This window comes from Sceloporus undulatus, chromosome 2 (genome assembly GCF_019175285.1).
Source record: "Sceloporus undulatus isolate JIND9_A2432 ecotype Alabama chromosome 2, SceUnd_v1.1, whole genome shotgun sequence".
Classification (NCBI taxonomy): domain Eukaryota; kingdom Metazoa; phylum Chordata; class Lepidosauria; order Squamata; family Phrynosomatidae; genus Sceloporus; species Sceloporus undulatus.
In genome coordinates, this window is record NC_056523.1 from 99,267,479 (window position 1) to 99,289,642 (window position 22,164).

Below are 22,164 nucleotides of genomic sequence, written 5' to 3' on the forward strand. Positions count from 1 at the left end.
CAATCCAGGTATCGCCAATCCCCTTATCGCGCACTGGCCACACGCTCCAAAAAGAGGAGCAGTACGCATTCAGTTCGGCAGCTGCCGCTTTCACGTAGTGCGGATTGGGCCATCGAATGCTGTATGATGGTATGTGCGAAGTGAATTTGAACCACCCAGTGCGGAAGACCCCCAGTTCCACACTCATCTGATAAGATTGAATGTTTAAAGCCCTCCATGGACTGGCCCCTCCTTACTTATCAGACCTTATTTCCCCTCACCTTCCCACTAGGGCCCTCCGTTCTGGTAGTCAAGGTCTGCTGTCCCAGCCAAGGATTTCTTCTGCCCCATCTCAGATTGGCCCCTTTTCACTTGCTGCCCCCCACTCCTGGAAACTTCTTCCCCCGCAAGCAAGAGCCATCACTTCCTTAACCAGCTTCAAAATGGAGCTGAAGACCATCCTGTTCAGAGAAGCGTTCCCAGGCATTGCATAATTGTCGCTTGCTATTTGATTTTCTTTTGTTGTCTGTTTTATTGAATCATTTCCTGTATTGCTATGTATTTTATATGTATTATCTTACTAGACAGGCCCCTTCCCCACCACCACTCCCTTCTCCTTCTGTGTCGTGTCTTTTTAGATTGTAAGCCTGAAGGCAGGGAACTGTCCAATTAAAAAGATTGTATGTAAAGCACTGTGTAAATTTACAGCGCTTTATAAATAAAGGTTAATAATAATAATAACAACAACCAGGTGTGATAAAACAGCCACGTTATAATGTCAGTTCGGATCACTCAATTCGCACTCACCCCTGATCTTAGCTCCAATAACCTCAGTGTGATAAGTTCCACAGCCATATTGGTCTGGATCAGTATGCAAAGGGATCCTGTGGCAGCTTTAAGACTAACAGAAAGAAAGAAAGAAAGAAAGAAAGAAAGAAAGAAAGAAAAAGTTGGTAGCATAGTCCTTTGTAGACTTAAAATCTGCTTCTTCAGTTGCTTACACTACCAACATCTTTCTTTTTCTCAGTCCCAAAGATACTACAAGATCCTTTTGCATACTCATGGAACACTTAGAAAAACAACAAAATTTTAACTTAAATCTATTGCATACATAAATTAATTATTTAAATTACAATTAACTTCTTTCCTCACCATTAATAACAGATATAACTCCAAATTTGTGAGTCTATCATCTACCTAGAAAGCAGACATTTTTTAAAAACTGAAATGAGGCTATCTTTTTCATCTGAAAAGAGGGAAAGTGACACATTTCTTGGGGGTGTGTGAAAAAGTAGCTCTGTTAGTCTTTTGCAGCATAAAAAAGAGGAAGGGAGAAAAAAAGTGGCAGTACCTTTAAGACTAACTGGTTTTTATTTTTGCTGAGCCTTCATGGATATAAACCCACTTCTTTGGATGCAGTATGAGTATTAAGGCCTCAGGCATAAAGCATATTTATACAGTTGTGGGAATGGGATAGAATATAATAGGATCCAGAAAAATTCAAATCATGACCCTTGTCCTAAATTTTCTAAGGGCTGTGTAAGGTGTAAAAGCACCAGATCCCATTAAATTTTGGAAGCTAAGTAGAGTAAGCCCTGGTTAGTACTTGGATGGGAGACCAGCAATGAATACCAGATGCTGTAGGCTCTATTTCAGAGGAAGGAACTAGCAAAAACACCTCTGAATATTTGCTGTCGAAGAAAACCCTATTAAATTAATGGGGTCACCATTAGTCGACAGGTAACTTGAAGGCACACACACACACACACACACACACACACAAGGTGATATAGGTTTTTCAGATCTTTACAGTGGTCAGTTAGAGTTGATGTGTGAAAGCAATAAATTTGCTTACAAAAGGCAGTTCCACGGGTTCAAAACTTTAGAGTTTATCGCACCGGGGATAAAACATTCCCCGATGCGTTACAACGGGCACGAGCGGGGCCGCGCACAGAGCATGATGGGAACCCAATGGAGCCCAGAACACTAGTTTACCGCACAGAGAACGCTGGCGCTGCCGCCAAGCATTCCCATCGGGTTCCAGAGGGCGCCATTTTGGGGAACTGTTTCAAAGCGTTCCCAGAAATGGCGTCCCCTGGAACCCGATGGGAACGCTCGGCAGTGGCGGCGACGTTCACTGTGCGGTAAACTAGCGTTCTGGGCCCCATCAGGTTCCCATCACATTCCATGCGCGGCCCCGCTCGTGCCCGTTGTAACGCATCGGGGAACGTTTTATCCCCGGTACGATAAACTTCTTTCTCTGAGACTGTGAGACTGTAGTGAGAAGTCTTGTATTAATATATACAGTGCAATGAAGCTATTGTTTTCATTCATAACTCTGCTAATGGATTTGAATCTGTGAATATAATTCAGTTAATCAGTTTCTCTTTCTAGTCTCCCTTTGTAATTTCCTTGTTCAAAGCATTGCTTTCATAGGATGGTATATATAACATTCGAGGAAGCACAAGTAAATATGATACCAATGTCATGAGGCATTTTATTGGCCGCTTTAATATTGTAATTCTAACATTGTATTGTAATATTGCAACGGTCAATAACATCACATTTATTTGTTTAAATGCTGCATTTCTTACAACAGCCCTATAGGATGAGAGATGGTAACTGGTGCAAATCATATACAATGCAATCATATTAAACTGGGAGCAGTTGGACCTATACCAAAGTCAGTGAGTACAGGATAGAAGCCTTTGTGATCCTCAGTACCTGATTGAGAATTTCATTTGGGATTGCCCAGTCTTAGTCTGATGCACTCACAATACTAACCCTTCCTTGATCCATGGGGAGATGTGGGTAAGAAATGAAATAATAGTAATAATAATAATAATAATAATAATAATAATAATTGCTTATCTACAGCAAGAGAGAAAGTCTTCTGTGGTAAGATAGTCAGGCAGTTTTATCAGCAATCTCTCAAGGGCATCCTTAATTTCCTGGCACCAAGGACAGGGATGCCTTTTTTAAAGTACACAAAAACTCAAAGCTAATGTCAGTGAGTAAGCGTTTTCTATAAATCAAGCTGCAATGGTGTATAGAAAGCTTGGTTTAAACCTGCCAATATACCAAGGGGTGGTGCAGAATGTAACGATTTCAGCATTAAATGTGCCAAGTCTAATGGTTATTATATTTTGCACCTTGAATGGGCAGGACTTTAAAATTCAGTATTATTATCTCCTCCCTGCAAATTTAGATGCCAGATTCAATTAGCATAGTTAGAAATATCCTGGATTGTATTTTGGGATGTTCTTTTCTCATAGAATCATGTTGTTTGTTGTTAACTACTGTTGAATCAACTTTGACTTATGGAAACCCTATGAACAAGAGATCTCCAAGTTACCCTATCATCAACATAAGGGCCAAGTCAATCAAATGAGTTGATTTTCTTACTAGCAGCTTTCTTCACTGTCTAGCTTTCACAACCATATACAGAAACTGGAAAACTGATGGAATGGGCAAACTTAACTTTATTATTCAATCACATATATTTACACATCAGGATCTTGCCTATTTCCTTCACAGCTACCCTTCCAAGTCCTAGTCTTCTAATTTCCTGACTCCACTCTGATTAATGACTGGGCCAAGGTATGGAAAACCTTAAACCATTTCAGTGTTCTCATCATCTGCTTTCAAGTTACACAGATCACCTTTGATTGTTATTCCACAGAATATTAGTAGGGACCCCAAGGGCCATCTAGTCCAACCCAATGCAATGCAGGAGGAATACACAGCTACAGCAATCCTAAAATAATGTCTATCCAATCTCTACTTAAAGACCTCTGAAGAGGGAGCATCCATCACACTCCAAGGCAGGCTGTTTCACAGTTGAACAGCATTTACAGATAAAAAAAATCATTTCTTGCCATTTTTCTTGCAAAATCCATTATTTTGTGTTCCATCCTCCACATGACATCCCTTCAGATATTTAAAGATGGCTGTCATGTCACATCTCAGTCTTCTCTTCTCCAAGCTAAACATACCCAGCTCCCTAATTCATTGCTCATAAGGCTTGGTTTCCAGAACTTTCATCATCTTGGCCACTCTTCTCTGGATACGTTCCAGCTTATTGAACACAATATTCCAGATAGATCTAACCAATGCACAATAGTGTCAAACTACTAATTCCCTTGGTCTGGACACAATACTCCTGTTGAGTCAATCCAAAATTGCATTGTCCTTTGTGGCTCCCACATGTTGACATGTTTAGCTTGTGGTCTACTAATACTCCTAGGTCTTTTTCAGATATACTGCAAGCCTGGTGTCACTCATCCTATATTTGTGCACTTCATTTTTTCTCCCTAGATGTAGTACCTTACATTTATCTCTGTTCAAATTCATTTTTGTTAGTTTTGGCCCAGTTTTCCAATGTATTGAAGTCATTTTGAATTCTAATCTTGTCCTTTTAGTGATGAGAGCTTTCAGTTACATCAAAATAATTTAGTAAGTCGTACTGAGTTCCACGGTAGAGAAAAAGGCAGAAATAGAAAGGAAAGGGAAAGAAGCAATAGTACTAATAGTACTATTAGCTGGGGTTTTTTCCAGGTTACTATTCCCAGAATTCCCCAGCCAGCAAAGATCTTGAGGGAGTTGTTGTCTGAAAAAGGAACCCTTACAAGTTATCTCTTCTCCCAGTAAGCTCACTTGTGAGTGAGCTCATCATTTTCCATACCAAAAGAGCAAGACATTCAGCACTCTCATCAGCCTGGCTTCCAAGTTTCATCCATCGCCATTTGGATTACTTAATACTTCAGAACATCACATTTCAGTTCACTTTGCACAGTCTCTCCTTGGCTTTTGGATGCTCCCTGTTGGAGGCATACAGAGCACCTCTCCAAAGTGCAAGCTGTTCGCTCAGCTGCAAAGCAAGTGGATACAGCAGCCAAGCGGCTTGTCAAGCTGGCAATGCTTAATGGAATGAGGGAAAGGCTTGGATGCAACAATGCTGTTCATCCAGATATTCATCAATCCAGGAAGTCCTGATCCTTTGGGCGGGCATTCAGGATCACTGGTTGCAGATTTATATACTCTTTCATAGACTTGTATCACCATTTTTCTTTGTAACAGCTTCTAGAAGGGCAGCCTTGTTCATCTGCAGAAACAAAAATAAACAAACATTCATGTGGTTCCTTACATTTTAACAGATTTATGTGTAAGCTTTTTGTGAGCCTTGCCTAAATACTCTAAAGGCACCAGATCCCATCTGATCTTGGAAACTAAGCAGGGATGGCCCTGGTTAAGTACTTGGATGAGAGATCACCAACTAACACCAGGTGCTGTAGGCTATATTTCAGAGGAAGAAATTGGCAAAACCACCTCTGAGTATTCCTTGCCTAATAAAACTCTATGAAATTTTGGGGGCACTAAGTACAATGTGTTGGTTTAAAGCCATGCGTGGCTTTAGTCCACATTACCTGCAACACCACCTTCTCCCATATAATCTGCACTATACACTCAGGTACTTTGGGAGGCTTTTACTTCAGTCAGCTCAAAATAGGCTGACTGTTAGAGGACATTTTCTTCAGCCACCCCCAAACTATGGAATTACCTGCTGGAAGCAATTCATCAACTAAAGACTCTGTCTGAGTTTAAATCAGCAGTAAAGACAAGCATCTTCCAGCATGAGTATTCAGATTATTTTTAAATTATGGTTTTTAAAATATTTATTGATGGATTTTAATATGTATTGGTTTTATATGCTCTTTTAACTGATGTTAAGTGTTGTGCTATTTGCTGATTTTCCCTGTCTTAGTCCATAGGGAAAGTTGGGTAAGAAATAAATTTTTGATGGGTATGAGAATGATGATGGTGATGATTTTCATGCACTAAATATACATATGATTTAGCTACTTGTGCAGGTTAAGATTCATTTCCAGGCAAACTGCTTTCAAAAGGACTAGCACAGTGGTTCTTTAACCAATACTGTGATAAAAATGTGTATCTAAAATTGTGTCTAATTAAATTACAGATCAGCAGAGTAAAGTGAAGGTGAGTGAAATTATGGGTCACCACTATTCTCCCAAAGTTCAGCTTATTTACACCAGTCAGGGACAGCTATAAATGGAGACAGGCTTATCTCCCCCCCCCCATTTACAACAGGCGGAAAAAACTGCCTGAGAGCAGGATCTCCAGTCCTAGAGCCCTACATGGCAATGGAACGGCCTTAAATGTCCCAAATGCAAAGCCACTTCTGCACCACCTCTGTAATACCCCCATTTCAGGACCTCCTGCTGATGCCTCCTGGGATGCTTCCATTCCCACCAACAGAAGTCTTTTTTAAAATTAGGTCTTCTTTAATTTAATTGGGTAGAAATACATATATACAATATTTGGTTACGTATTAAATACTTATTGTTATCCACATTTATTCCAATATCTCTTATTCCTTTTTCCATATTTCATCTTTCCATGTTTTCCCCATTATTCATTCTTTCATATATTTTCCTCTTCTGTATTCCTTATACCTATTGCATTATTACTTCCTCCTTTTTTATCTTTACCTTCTACGTCTTATACCCTTCTTTTCCTTTCTTCATTGTCCTTTCCTTACCTTTCCTCCTTTCTCTTTCCAACTATTTTATCCCCTCACTATTCCTTAACCTTTTACATATCCTCTCAGGACCTTCACGTAGCTAATCAGCACTTTCATGTATCTTCCTATCTTGAGCTATTCTCTCAATACCTTCACATAACTTCTTTTCACCTTCACAAACCTTCTAAGCCTTTTCATGTTCTTTCCTACTTACCACCTAGTTTTCCTTGTCTATAATTCTAAAAATGTATGCCCCAAAATTGACCCCAAAATCTTAGGTTGACTTATTTATGGGTCACTTTGGTAATGTGATAGCAGCTCTTTCAGATTTGCCCATGAGGTGCAGAGAGGTGTTTATTTTTCTCTGGAGCCATGCAGAAAGAGTTCTGAGTGACTGACTGATATTCCTGTTTGTTTAAGAGTCCCCCTCCTGCCCATGCATCTGGCTGAAACAAAAGCTGAAACGATGAAGCAAAAAGCCTCGATGAGAGTCTCTCTTGCCACACACACACATACACACACTGAAGGAGTCTCCAAGATTTAACCCTCAACCTATCCACAGGTCATGGCAAAATCCATAATTTTGGCCCCAAAACCTGACCTTAACTTATACACAAAGTTGACTTGGAATTGAGTATGTACAGTAATCGTCTTGTCAAGTTTTCTTCTTTATTCCTTTATTCGGAAAAAAAACTCTTTATATATCTCTTTCCCCGTTTTCCTAACTTGACTTCCCCACCCTTAGTATCAGTTGATTTAGCTATGCTTTTTTAAATCTCCCACTGAACTTTCTATTAATGTTATATTACCTTGTTATATTACCTTGTATTTAATATTCTATCTTTGATTACTATTTATTTTGTTTTTTAATATATAAGCTACAACTGTTTGATCAACTACAGATATAGATATGGTAATACAGACTTGTGTATATTTATATATATCTAAGTTTCTTTTTTCCTCTCTCTTCTCCCTTCCATCCTTCTTCTTCCTCTTCTTTTCCTACTAGTCAGTACTACAAGTAAAATTATAAAATAAATTTTAAAAAGCAAAATAAGATTCTTAAAATAATTCCCTTTAATAATTACAGTACTTGATAATCCTATAATCTTATTACGTTAAATAAACAAAGTATTATTTCCCCGTCGTTTCTCCCATATAGGAAGTACCATCTCCCATTCCTTTCTACATTGTCCAAAGGGTTTATTATTTAATGTTTGAGTTAGAAGACCCATCTCTGCTATCTCACATAATTTAAATGCTCAACCTTCTAATGTTGGCATTTCTGTTTGCTCCCACCAGCAGTGGTGTCCTCACCCCTGGTGTCACCCAATGCAGGGGCCAGGGCTTCCTAGGGTGGGGCTCCTGGGGTGGAGGGCAGGGCTTCCAGAGATAGCAGTGGCAATGGGGGGGGACTCAGCCTTCCTCATTGCTGTGTCCTTGTTCTCCTCATGAGGAGAGTGAGGCCATACCAACAAGGTGCACGGGGGGGGGGGGGGGAGAGGAGTGGTGACCAGATGTCACTCCTCTTCTGATGTGTCACCCACTGTGAGCTGCACCCCAGTAACGATGCCACTGCCCACCAGCATTGCTCCTCCATACTTTCCAGCTGCCTAAATTTGGCAGAGACAGTCACCATGTCCCTCCTCACACTTTTTCAGCAGGGAGGAGAGAAGCAGGCACAGGTAAAAGCAAACTGCTGCAATTTCTCCTAGCTTGTGCTATCTTTCTCATTAATGACTTTTGCTATCTTAACACATTTGATTGTTGCTTGGCCACCCATGTACCTGTTTGGATCTGTGAAATGTTGGAGGGTATGCTCTTCCTCAGCAGTGGAAGGGCATTTACACCCCACTCTGGCCTCCTCAGGTGGCTTTCTGGTATGATTAGATTTGCTCTCAAGCTACAGTGTAAATATACTTGACTAGGTATTAATAAGTGGTAATGCAGTGGGACTCACGCATATATAAGACTCTTGTATCACCTTAAAGACTAATGAGTTTTATTTGGCATAAACTTTCGTAGACTGGCTGGCATCCATAAAAGCCTGTGCCAAATAAAACTTGTTAGTCTTTAAGGTGACCTAAAACTGTGCAACAAACTAATAGAGCTATTCCCCTGCCCCAGAAATGCAAGAATACATAAAACTGTGCATGTACATGAATCCATACCGTGAAGTGCCTCATACATCTTGTCAAAGCAGGGCAGCGGATATTGCTGTGGAAGTGTCAGGTTGGGATGTTTCAACCCTGCTGGAGCTAAGCAGGGTTAATGACTGGGGATCAGTGCCTGAATGGGGAAACCCCTTTATGCCACTCTGAATGTAATACTTATTGTGCAAATCTGGGTATAAATGTATCAAATGGAATTAATACAAAAGGACACTCTTTGCTTCACTGGAAATGAGACAGAATTTGTACTTTTGTAACTTAAGAACAATATCCATCAACTATAGTAAATGCGATTTTTATCCTGTGGCTTCTTCAGTCTCCTTCCTTCACATACCTTTTGATGTTGCTGGGCAAGAGGAGAGAATGAATGATGAACGGATCAAAGGGCCACTTTACTTGCCTTTCTTGAACAAGGAGTCCATTAATCCATATCTGCCCATGCAAGCAAACTCTTGGTTTCTGTGTGTATATGAAATGGAACTAGTGTTACCCTTTTGCCCGTCATTTGAGTATCATTTGATATCCAGTATGTATGTATTTCAGGAAAGAGTTAGTGTTCCTTACAATATGCTTTTGAATTAGCAAAGCAGGATGAGCGTCAAGCAATGCTATTTTTGTATGCATGTCACAGCTTAATGAAGGCTTCCCCAGCCATATCAGACCCACTCTTGAATCCTCCTGCTACAATTTCAATAGCCCATCTGGTATTATCTGAAAAAAAAATATGGTTCTTTCCAGTCTATGTCCCTGTTTCCAGTCGGCCTTCTGTTGGTGTTTGTTTGTTCTAAACAGCAGAATTATTCCTCTCCGCTTCACATCTTTCTCCCATTTCTCCTCATTTGACTAGTTTGTACTGCTGAATTTTAAAAGGTCCAAGCAAGCCACCAGTTGTCTGTTTCTCACTGTTTAGATCTGCTATTAACACATGATAATATACACTGTAAGGATGCTTTTTTAAAAAGTTAAGTCCTGGTGGTGATATTTTAGCACTTTAAAAAACAGTGTCCAGTCTTTTTCTTTCTTCCTTTCTTCTAATTTGGTACAGTCAGGACACCTTTGTCCAAATGCAAATGTAGCTTAGGAAAGTGAGGTAGCATTAAATTAAGAGAGAGGGAAGAGGTACCAGAGCATTTCTCCGGCATTTTAAGCATTTTTGAATTTCAAATAATTTCATTTGTGTTTCAATAAGGGAGAGACATATTTCTGTTCTAAAGCTGAATCTAGCCAACTGGGCTGGGCTGGGCTGGCTTGTTTTATATTTCTTCTTGAAAAGTGGCAGGTTTTCTCAAAATCCAATACAGTTGAAGCAGACTGACATTACAGTTCACTTGGTGCCTATATCCCTAAATCAACAGGATGAGAGCTTGAATAGTTTAGGTGTTGTGTCAACCTGCATGTTCTTTCTTTTGTTTTTCTGAAATACTGGTTATAAGGCATGTTTTCCTTCATGTTTTCCCTCCATATATGTGCAGACTGCAGACATAATCAGGATTGAAGATTGTGGTATAGATTCACATCTGAATTTCTTCTTGTTTCCTCTTTATTTCAAAGATCTGTGCTACTTTTACAAATGTAATTTGTCATTAGGCTCAGCTTACAATGCAAAGTATTGATCAAAGGACAACTAGCAACTCTTTTATACACCGACGTAGAAATTCAAGCAAGCATCAGAACTCTGCATCAGCACTGTTAAGTTTTAAGCTTCCATCAGCATTTCTACGGCACTACGTTCTACTTAGCACAGATGGTTTTATGGAGAAAAACAGATTTTCCCAAGCAAACATATTACGTTCATTAAGCTTCTCTTCCCTTTCAGGTTATGACAGACAGAACAATTGCTTATTGCTAAAAATTAGGCTAAGCACCTCTAGTGGTAGCAGCAGTAAGTATTTATTCTTATTATTTTGTTTGTTTAAAGCACTGATGCACTGCCTGTCATTAGCGTTCATTCTAGGAAGTCTTACCATACCAATTAAAATCAAGAGCTGCAGCAGTAAACTATAAGACAGAACAAAGCAATTAAATTAATACAGCAATAGCACAATTAAATATTAACTATATCAAAAAGGGTACAAATTTAGCACATTCGGCATACATAGGCTTCTAAGTGCTTCACAGACACTTTTGCAGTAGTTCTTATAAAAGACCTGTAAGGAAAGTAAGTACCTTTATCCCCATGAATGCAGATAGGTGGCTAAAGGATAACGGCATGCTTAAGACCACCTGGTAAAGTCAAGGCTAAGATGAGATTTGAACAAACAAACAAGCTTCATTTATATACCACTTCATACCACCTAAGCACTGTCTAAGCGATTCACAACTGTAAGCTAATTTGCCCCCAACAATCTGGGTACTCATTTTAGCGACCTCAGAAGGATGCAAGCCTGAGTCAAGCTTGAGCCCTTTTGCTGCTGTCTTGAACTTGCAACCTTATGCTTTTGAGTGAGTGGCTGCAGTACAGAGAACCTTAAAGGGGCTTCATTTTGTCAGGCCTTGTTGTAATGGAACTAAAGATTAGAAATCACTGAAGGTTTTGAAAACGAATCAAAATAATAATTGAGAAGGAACAAGCAGTGGCAGATGGTGGCTCCCATGACAGTACAGGCATTTAACCACTGCGCCATCAGGGAACTAGGGGCCTCTGGGTTCAGTCTCTTTGCTCACCTTGACATATTCTTTAAAGCACTCTAGAATTTCAATGGGGCTCAATTCTGCTGACTAGATGGATGTAGGAGCAGATCACAAAGTCATAGTTAGACAAGGCAGTCCAATCCCCTGCCAGCGCAAGAATCCAGTGCTAAGCATCCCTAAGAGATGACCATACAATCTTGGCTTAAAAGCCTCTAGTGAAGATTGTCACCCACATTTCAAAGCAATCTGTTCCACTGTTGAACAGCTGTTACAATCAAGAGTTTTTCCAAGTGTTTAGTTGGAATCTCCTTTCCTGCAAGTTGAATCCATTGATCTTAGTCCCACTTTCTGGAGCAGCAAAACACAAGTTCACTCAGTCTTCCACATGACACCCCTTGAGATATTTAAAGGTCGCTAACATATTACAATCTTCTTTCTTCTAAGCAAAACATATCCCATTTCCTCAACTGTTCTTCACAGGGCTTGGTTTCCAGACCCTTTACCATCTTTGTCACCCTCCTTTGGGGAGATTGTCATTTCTCAATATTATTCTTAAACTATATGTCAAGAACAGTGCACAGTACTCTACGTGAGGTCTAGCTAAAGCAAAACAGAGTGGTACTTTTACTTCTCTTGATCTGGACACTATATTCCTATTGGTACTTCCGTCAAGAATCCCTTTCTCCCTTTCTGATCCACTTCACAATCATCCACAAGTAAATCCTGATCAAACTCCTTTTCTACTCTGACAGATGGATCCACATGGTGATGCCCTTTCTGCTGGTGTTTTGCAATAGTTAGAATAGCCTTTCAATTCTGGCAAGATCTGGAGATCACCAAAGATTACTACTTATTGGTCCCCATATCAGTGGGGCAGTAAATCTACTCCAGGTTTTTCTTCAAGGTGCTGAACCCTATTATAAACCAGTCAACCTTATTAGAAACTTGAATAGCTCATTTAACACTAGCCAAAATGTGGCACAGATTCACTCCCTACTGTCATGGGAGCCACCATCTGCCACTGCTTGTTCCTTCTCGATTATTATTTTGATTTGCTTTCAAAACCTTCAGTGACTTCTAATCTTTAGTTCCATTACAACAAGGCCTGACAAAATGAAGCCCCTTTAAGATTCTCTAGTGTATGCATGGAAATACATAGAAGAATTCTGGTTAATTTAGCTTTGATGAGGATCAAGAACGTATGGCGACTGTAAGTAACTTTCTTGGGATGAAATCTTTGTGAAAGAAACCCAGAGCTGTATTACCACCAGAAGACAGGGCCACTTCATTCTAGCCAGATCAAAGACAGGTTCATGCTCTTCAAAGGCTGGCAAGAGTTGCTTTATACAAGGGGAATCTACACACCCCTAAACATATGGAGAAAGGAGGGTTGCTTCAAGTTGTTACTTAAATGGCTTAAAACAATTCAGATGTGAAACCATATGGGCCTGGGGGTTTCTGCTAGAGTCTACACTTTATTGCAGATAAAGCTAATGGCCTGTGTGATGACTCAGCTTTCTGCTCTGGAGTTACCCAATGTTAAAAGTTTACATGGCAGGAAAATAAAAACCAGAGGAATATATATGAGACTTGTGGTGCTCAGATAGACTGAGCCTTCCCCAACTGTTACTGTCCTTTATATTATCTGTCTGTTTTCACAACCGTTAGCTTAAATTCTATGTTCTGGGATTTTTTATTTTCCATTCAGATCTAGCCTCATTAAAACAAACAAATTCTAGTCTCTTAAATGGCCAGAATCTGGAAGGCAGAGGTATAAAAAGCTGGCCTGCCTGTGATCCAATATGGTTAGCCTTGCTTTCAGTACGTGCATAAAAGTGCTGGATATTATGAAATACCTGTCCCTGACTATAAAACCACTATTGATGTTTCCTCATTAATTGAGAAATTGTGAAACCATCTGCTTTATATAGGGCTAGGAGTCAGAGCAGAGTGAGGAGAATATCTGCTGGCAGGAGAGGAGGGGGCAGAGGTTGCTGCTTCCCAACTTGCCGCCTGTACTCCTTGGTTGCATCTCTCTGTTGGAGGACCAACTTGCTTAGGAAGGTACTTTGTTAGTGTTATCTACCCTTAAGGTGACTTTTACTTATGGCAACCCTATGAATGAGAGACCTCCAAGTCACCCTGTCATCAACAGCCTAGCTCAGGTCTTGCAGACTCTGGACTGTGACCTCCTTGATTGAATCTATCCATCTGCACTGTGGCCTTCCTCTTTTCCTACTGCCTTCTATCTTACCAAGCCTCATTGTCTTTTCTAGTGAATCATGCCTTCTCATGATATATCCAAAGTACAAGAATCTCAGTTTAGTCATCTAGGCTTCTTGGGAGACTTCACGCTTGGTTTGTTCTAGAACCCATTGATTTGTCTTTTTAGCCATTCACAGTATTCGAAGACCTCTTCCCAAGCACCATCTTTTATCAGCTTTCTTCACTGTCCAGCTTTCACAACCATACATAGAAAGTGGCATGGACAATCTTAACTTTAGTATTCAATTATTTATTTTTACACATCAAGATTTTGTCTAATTTCTTCATAGCTGCCCTTCCAAATTCTATCCTTCTTCAAATTTCTTTACTGCAATTCTATTCTGAATAATTACTGAACCAAGAGATGGAAAATCTTGAACTATTCAATGCATCCACTGTCTGCTTTAAAGTTATGTAGATCATCCATGGTCATTATTTTTGTTGTCTTAATATTCAATTGAAAACCTGCCTTTGCACTTTTTCCCCTTGACTTTCTTCAGGAATCGTTCCAAGTCTTTACTATTTTCTGCTAGTAATATGGTTTCATCTGCATATTTTAAATAATTGATGTTCCTTCCTCTAACTTTTACTCCTCCTTCCTCCAAATCTAATGCTGCTATATGTATGATATGTTCCGCGTACAGGTTAAAGAGATATGATGATAAAATGCAGCTTTGTCTGACCCCTTTGCCAACTGGAAACCATTCTGTTTCTCCATATTCTACCTGACAGTAGCCTCTAGTTCTCAGTACAGGTTACGCAACAGGACAATCAAATATTGTGACACACTATTTATTTAAGAGCAATGTATAGTTTTTCATGATCTATACAATCAGATCTTGCTGTAAACTATAAAGCACAGGCTAATTTGCTTTTGAAATATTTTGGTGAACTCCATTGTCCCACATATGTTTGCAATATGATCCCTAGCATCTCTTCTTTTTCTGACCCCAGCTTGGACATCTGGCATTTCTCGTTCCATATATGATAAAAGTCTTTGTAGCAGAATTTTGAACATCATTTTACTTGCATGGGAAATTAATGCAATGGTCCTGTGGTTATTGTAATCCTGGGAGTGCCCTTTCTTGGAGACCAGAATGTATACTGAGATTTTCCATTGTGGACTATTGTTTTGATTTCCATATTTGCTTGCAGATTTTAGTCAAAACCATAGTAGATTTCTGTCTCCATAGCTTGAAGCAATTCTATTGATATCCCATCTTTTCCTGGTGATTCATTTCTCTGAGTGCAGCTTCTAAAAATGCAGGTTCATCTTCAAATGGTTCTTCCTTGAATGAATCTGTCATCTTTTCATCTCTTTTATATAGTTCTTATACTTTATATAGTGTATTGTTCCCATCATCTTTTTGTTTCTACTTGATTATGCAATGTGTTCCCCTGCTGATCCTAAAATATCCACATTCTTGCTTTAAATTTCCCTTTGAATTTCCTTTTGCATTCAGGGTTCAGACCCAATTTCTGTCACTTTTTACTTTTGCTTCTCATCTATACTCAACTGCTAGCGGAGTTTGATCCATCATCCATTGAGATTTCTCTGTCTTTTTGGCTACACATAGTGTTTGTTTGCACTCCTTCCTGATAATTTCCCTGGTTTCTGTCCACACCTGGTCTTATTTTTGCAGAAAGAATTGAGGTTCTCCATCTTCTGCTTCCAATTATGTAGTCTACTTGATTTCTGTATTGGCTATCAGGTGATGTCCATGTATACAGTTGCCTCTTTGGTTGTGAGGAGCTTGTGATTAACAAACTGATGGCCTTGCAAAATTCAATCTGTCACTCTCCTGCTTCATTTTCTTGATCCTAGACCAAAATTTTCTGCAGTCTTTGAATTGCTCTGATTTCTATTTTTCCATTCAAATCACTTATGATTAATAATGGCCTGAAGCATACAGGTAAAAAGCGCCAGGTTCAGGCCACATTGGAAGCAGGGTGTGCAGACGATGCATGCCCTGAAAGTGACCAGAAGCCATGTGGAGAGTGTGCTGAGCCCATGCCAACCTGGAAAAGGCAGCCCCAAAAAGAGTTGTGAAAAGCTTCTCCTGCTAGCAGTTGAGTTTGGGACCACAGCGGCAGCCCACTTTCAGAGCAGGCTATCTGGTTACTGCAGTCCTGTGCCAATCAGGGACCAACCAGGGCTGGAGGGGCTGGAGACCGAATCAAGCTGCCAGTCCGTTTCACCCCAATAAGTCCTGTTTTGGTGTGTGATCAGTTTCCTCCTGGTCTCCTACACAGACTCTTTCAATTTCTTCTTCTGCCTCTGTAGCTGGAGCATAAACTTAGATTATGGTTATATTGATGGGTTTTCCCTGAAATTTTAATGATATGATTGTCAGATTTTGCATTAATCTTTGACTGCATTTCCTACATCTCTCAGTGCTATTAATGCCACCCCATTCCTTCTTAGATTTTCATTTCCTGAGTAAAACACTATAATTTTCGGGCTCGAAATGTCTCATTCCTGACCACTTTAGCTCACTCACCCCATATTGCAATTTTACTGTGTCTAGTTTCCTTTGATTCATGCATCCCGTATTACTATATGTGATGTGCAGCTTCAGACTTTCCTTTTGCCTCTCAGCACATCAACATCCTTTCGGCTTATGTTCAGTTGCACCATTAACCACAGCACTACTTGTAAGTGTCCTCTGCAGTACCCAAGTAGCTTGCTGACAGCCTTCCAAACTGGGCATTTCATCTTCGTGTTTCTTGTTTCATTTTGGATATTTTCACCATAGGATTTTCATGGTAAAAGACATTCAAAGAGGTTTACAATGTCTCCTTCTGAACAGTATTAATAAGGTTTAGCTCTGGTGTCACTGCCATTGTCTCTGAGAGATCTTCCACCAGTGTCACCTACCACTACTGCTGCAGCCTTGTAGCTGTTTGACACTTTTAGTTTGGCTTCCCAGCAAAAGCCTGTCTAATATGGGAAACACCACCAGCAGCACTGCTACCATTAGTATAACCACTTGCCTCACAGGAACAGACAGTCCTACCACTGTGGAAAGGTAGTGCCATTGGTGGGAGGAAGGTACAACCCCCCCAGAAGTGACAAAGTAAGACGTAGTTATTAGGCAATCAGCATCTACAATGGGGAGAGGGTGCCATCTTGTTTTTTCCTCAAGCAACAAAATGTCTTAGGCAATGTAATAAAATTAGTAAAATAACAATGTGTTCAATGCATAAGAGATTCCACTTCAGTTGCCATCAGTCACATCAAAAGCACTAGAACTTCAGTTAATTACCTACAACTAATGTCTTCCATTCCTAGTTTGAGTGAAGCTGCTTCTCACAGGAATGGAGGCTGATACATTGGCATTGCTCATCCCTTGGGTGTTTCAGAGCTAATGTATCTAATAGAAACAATAATATATATTCCAGATATATTTCTAGCTGACTAGAAATCTGACCGCTCTGCATCTTCATTCATAAAATTATAGTTCTCAAGAAGAAATGAACTTTTCTGCATATTTTTAGGACAGGAGCTTCATCAGATCCACTTCTTTCTTTCCTTTCCCCCCCTCTTTAATTGAAAGGCTATCTTATTTGGTTTAACATCACTCATCATTGTCCATTTTATTTCCCACAAGGTTAAACTGTTTTATGCATCAGAAGTGTCAGCTCCCTTGTTATATAAAGTAAAAATTGAACCCTTTTAATGTACATTTGTCTGTTCCACTATGCAAGCACCAGCATCTTCTGGTGCCTAAGATTGTTGGAAATGTGGGATTTGTTGTAGTGACAATTTAATAATATATGGAAGAGTCCAGAACCATGGAGGATGTTTCTATGTTGTAGTAGACATGTGGCTGAAAATAATTGAGACTCAGCATCCTTAAAACAATTTCCAAGTGGTTCAGCTTTTGCCACATAGGAATTAGTGTAAGAGAAGCCTCCCCACAGAGAAAACCAAGTGGACTTGAGGACAATTTTATGGTATTTTCATGTGGTCAACAACACATATTCCCTAAAGTGGGAAAATGTGGGAGCATCACATGTCTTTGTAGAGGATGTCAGGGCAAGCTATGGGCTGTTATACAAATCTGGACATAGATTGTGTTCTGAGATCAGTGTTTTGAGCTGAAAGTTGGATTCCAAGATGTGGTAGGTTCTGTTCCAATTGACTGGACAAAGGCTTAGCTCCTAGCATTTATAGTAGACCTTGCCATTAAAAACATGTGATTGCCAGTTTTAGAAGCCTATGTTTTACATTACTGTATTTTGAAGAAGTTTTTGAGGCCTGGGTAACATTATCAACCTGGAAGTGATGCTCTGAGTTTGCATTCACTTGGTGACTTGCTTCATTAGGTTGAGCTAGGCTTGCCATTGTTCCTTATTTCAAGAAACGAACAGTTCCTTGTTTACAACCAGTAGTGGTATCCTTCACTGCTGAAGATAATCATTAACAACTGTTAATTATCATTCAGTGTTAACTGCTCTAAAAGATGAGTATTCAACAGCTCTTTCAGCACTCAAACATTTCTCACATTAGGCATCTGTCTCAGATCCCATTCAGAGACCATGCCTCTTCCAATCTGCCTCCATACATTCCTTTCATTGAAAGTTACATTAATTTGCCCTCTAAAAAGTTTGCCACTCCTGAGTCACCCTTTAGAGCCATGGTGGTGAACCTATAGCACATGTGCCCTCTCTGGCACATGAAGCCATTTTGGAGGGCACGCAGAGAGACGGGAGGGTGAGGGAAGGGGAAGAACAGGCATACACCTGTTGCTCCTCTTCCCCTGTCCTCCCGAGCCTTTAGCTGCCTTTCCAGAGACAGCTAAAGGTTCAGAAGGGTGGGGGAAGAGGAGGAACAGATGCACACCTATTCCTCCCCCCCCCCACCTTCCTGGTCCTTCAGCTGCCTCTCCAGAGACAGCTAAAGGCCCAGGAGGGCGGCGGGGGGAAGAGGAACAGGCTTTCGGCACTCAAACATTCCTCACATTAGGCATCTGTCTCAGATTCCACCCATAACACCCAGTGCCAGAACACCTTTGGGTTTGGGCACTTAGTCCCTAAAAGTTTTGCCATCACTGGTTTAGAGCTTATCCTTTCCAGATTGACTTTCAGACTCTCAAAAATCAGTATTTGTTACTTCTTACTGATGTGGAGCTAAGATTTGTTTGTCTTAAGGATGGCATTTTGACTTGTAGGAGAGATCTTAACTTTTTTCTGTAGGTATCCATAAATCAATCAGCTATATGAATGGGGGGGAAATCTTGAGTAAGCTCTTGAATAAACCTATCAGTCAATGGTTGGAATTCTCCTGGTCAATCCTTACTAGAGTAGACTAATTCAATACATGGTTGAATGGTGAATCAACATGTGCATATATTCATCTGATTCAATGGCTCTGCTCTAATCATCCCTAACAATGAAATTTAGGCCCATGTGTGCACTAGTAATCACTTAAATAGCAAGTATCTAAATATGAGTTAACAAGACAGTGACCAAAATGGAGTGGAATAAGCAGTGTTCCCCTCCCCCCAGTCATTGACATTCTTCACAAATGATCTGGCATTAGGGATGAGTAGACAAGTGGTCAAGAACTTATTCCATTAATGGAAAGTACCATGTGAAATGATGGATACTGTCAAATTATTCCGTTAATGGAAAGTACCATGTGAAATGATGGATACTGTCAAATTATTCCATTAATGGACAGTACCAGGTGAAATGATCTCTTCCAAACTATCATGTAGAATGATCTCTTCCAAATGGCCAACACAATGGCACAAGTTTCAGTCTAAGTAAGAGTACAAGATGATACATAGTGAAACCAAAAAAATTAAGAACCTTCGTATTCTCTGTGGCTAACCAGAAAAGAGATCTTTGGGACAGTTCAGTAAAAAACAAACAAACAAACAAACAACAAACCTCACTCAGGTGAGTGTGCAAGTGTGCAACAGCAAAGAGAGATAAGAGGGGGAAACCATTCTAGGGGATATTAGGAAAGAGCTCAGAAATAATAGTGAGAGCCATAACACCCTGGATATTAATTGGAGGTGTTGCCACATTTTGCTCTTAATCCTGCTGGTTAGATCCAACTACAATAGACCTATTGAATCAATGGATAGTACCTACTTGTTGACTAGCTGGGACTCATCAGTAGGATGAGAGCTTCGTGCAATGTAGCCCAGTGATGATCCCATGCAGGGAGAATTCACCAGTCTATGCAGGGCCTGCCTAATCTCAAGATCTCTGCCACCTGGAGCTACACCAGCCATCTTACTTACCAGTGCCAAAATAGGCTGGACAGTTAGTTGGGGGGGGGGGGGAGAGGCGGGGAAGAAAAGGTAGCCTGGGAACTCCAGTAAGAGGTAGCTTCTCCTGCCAAAGGAAGCTCAAAGAGTGAGACAGCTTCTTACCTCTGGTCTCTTTCCTTTTCCCATCCCACCTACAGGCTCACCTTTGTTCAGGGAATGTCCATAGGGAGGCTGAGCTTGGGAGTGGTCCTAGTCCTGAACCAGCACAGCCTCAATGATGGTGGGCAGTTTGAAAGGTTCTGTGGAGAGGGAGGCTGGAATGCTAGCTGAGGAAGGCAACAGACGGAAAAGGAAACCTTCTGTTCCACTCCTGAGTGTCTCCCACTTGACCACTGTTTACTGTCAGGAGCTCACCCAGCTTGGCAGCCATTCCTGTATGTTTATAAAATTATGCAGACACAGTGAACAGAAATAAGACCTTCCTCCTACTGGTTTCTTATAATGCAAGAACCTGGCTGCAGGTCCTGCACTACTGGTAGCTCATATAAGATCTTACTGTTTATCATCTAAGAAAACCTTGTGAAATTCATGGGGTTACCGTGAGAGGACAGGCATTTGAAGGCACTATACACACAAAAGGGGAGTAGATCAGTGACTGGAGGATGAGACTATTGATGGTTACTTGTCATAATGACAGCTTTATGCCACTGACTACCAACTGCTGAGGAACCACAATGGGACATAGGTTTTGCCTTCAGGTCCTGCCTCTGGTTCCTGCTGTGCAGAGCAGCTGGTTAGTCACTGTGGTGCTCAGCTAAATGGACATTTGGTTTGATCCAGCAGGGTTCCTTTTATGTCCTTCTGACAAATACTGAGCACTTGAAAAAGGTACCTGCAAGCAGATAAGGGCACTCTGTCTCCTGACTGGCACAGGAATCAGAGGGAAGGGAAATTTCTTTGCCAACTGCAGTTCAGGTATTCCTAGCTGAGCACAGCAAGGACAAGATATCAGTTGTTATATGATTTCTTAAAGGCTGCAGACTGCTGCCTCCTCTCATCTTCCACAGCCTGCCTTCCCCTGCTTCAGCATTTGTTTAACCTGTCCCCTGTCCACCACAGTGCTGAGATCTCTTCACATACATTTTCACAGTAATGATGTCAGTAACCCTATAAGATTGACCAATGTTAGGAAGCTGAAAGGAAAGATTTTCTTGTGTTCATGGCTACTCTGAGACTGTCTTGCTCATAGCCTGTTTCATTAACCATGGTACTACTAGAGGAAAATTCTTTGTCATGAGCCTATGCTGAAACAGAAAACAAGTAAGAATGCCCTGTGCACAGGAGTGAACAATAATTGATCACAGGGACCTACAAGGTAGGGTTCCATTGTGACTGAGGCTTTATCACATCAGCCTGCTGTCCCATCACAATCAAGCTAGTTTAAGAATGGAAGCATACCATTTTGGCATCATTTCTTATCATACGTTTCTCCATGATAGTGTTTGGGGATTCTTGGTTGTGTGATCTGTCTTCTGCACTGCCATGCCACCTTCTAGAGGAAAAGGAGAAAGGAGCGATCCTGGCTGCCAATTGTCTCCTGAAGCTGGCTTCTGTATGAACATGTTGCTCCTCCCCATTCCTGAAGCACAAGGCTGCTATGTGCACATTCACACAGCTGTCCTACACTTCAGGAGGAAGACAGGGATGAGCTATTCCAGTTACTAACCACTTCCCAAAGCTGGCTGCTATGTGAATGTGCATGCAGCACCCAGCTTTAGGAAGCTGTTTGCAGTGTGATCACTACAAGGGAAAGGAGGAGAGGGGCAGAATCATGCCCACTCATACCATGTGATTGCCTGAGAAGCAGAACTGCAGCAGAAGGGACCTATCACATGAATGTATAATGGAAAAGCAGTAAGATTGAAAACCTAGTGATGGGGTTTGCCTGTCAGTGGCTACAGTAACGAATGGCAGCAACAGGACAGACACAACGTTGCATGATAAGTACTGACCCAAAACACTTTTACCCTGTTAAAATTCTGATTTTTAGCCTCATGTGGTAAAGTCATCAGTTCTGTTAGTACTGATTTAAGTAAAAGATGCTACAACAAGTTGACCTCCATGCCATGGTTTTCCATACAGTCAAAGGCTTTCACGGCATCCATAGTTTTTTGTGGGTTTTTCAGGCTATGTGTCCATGTTCTAGAAGAGTTTATTCCTGCCATTTTGCCGGCATCTGTGGCTGGCATCTTCACTTAACATTTTCTGTTACTAATCCGCCCTATAGCCAGCATGGTGTAGTAGTTTCCATGTTAGACTAGGATTCTGGGACTTGCTCAGTCACAGA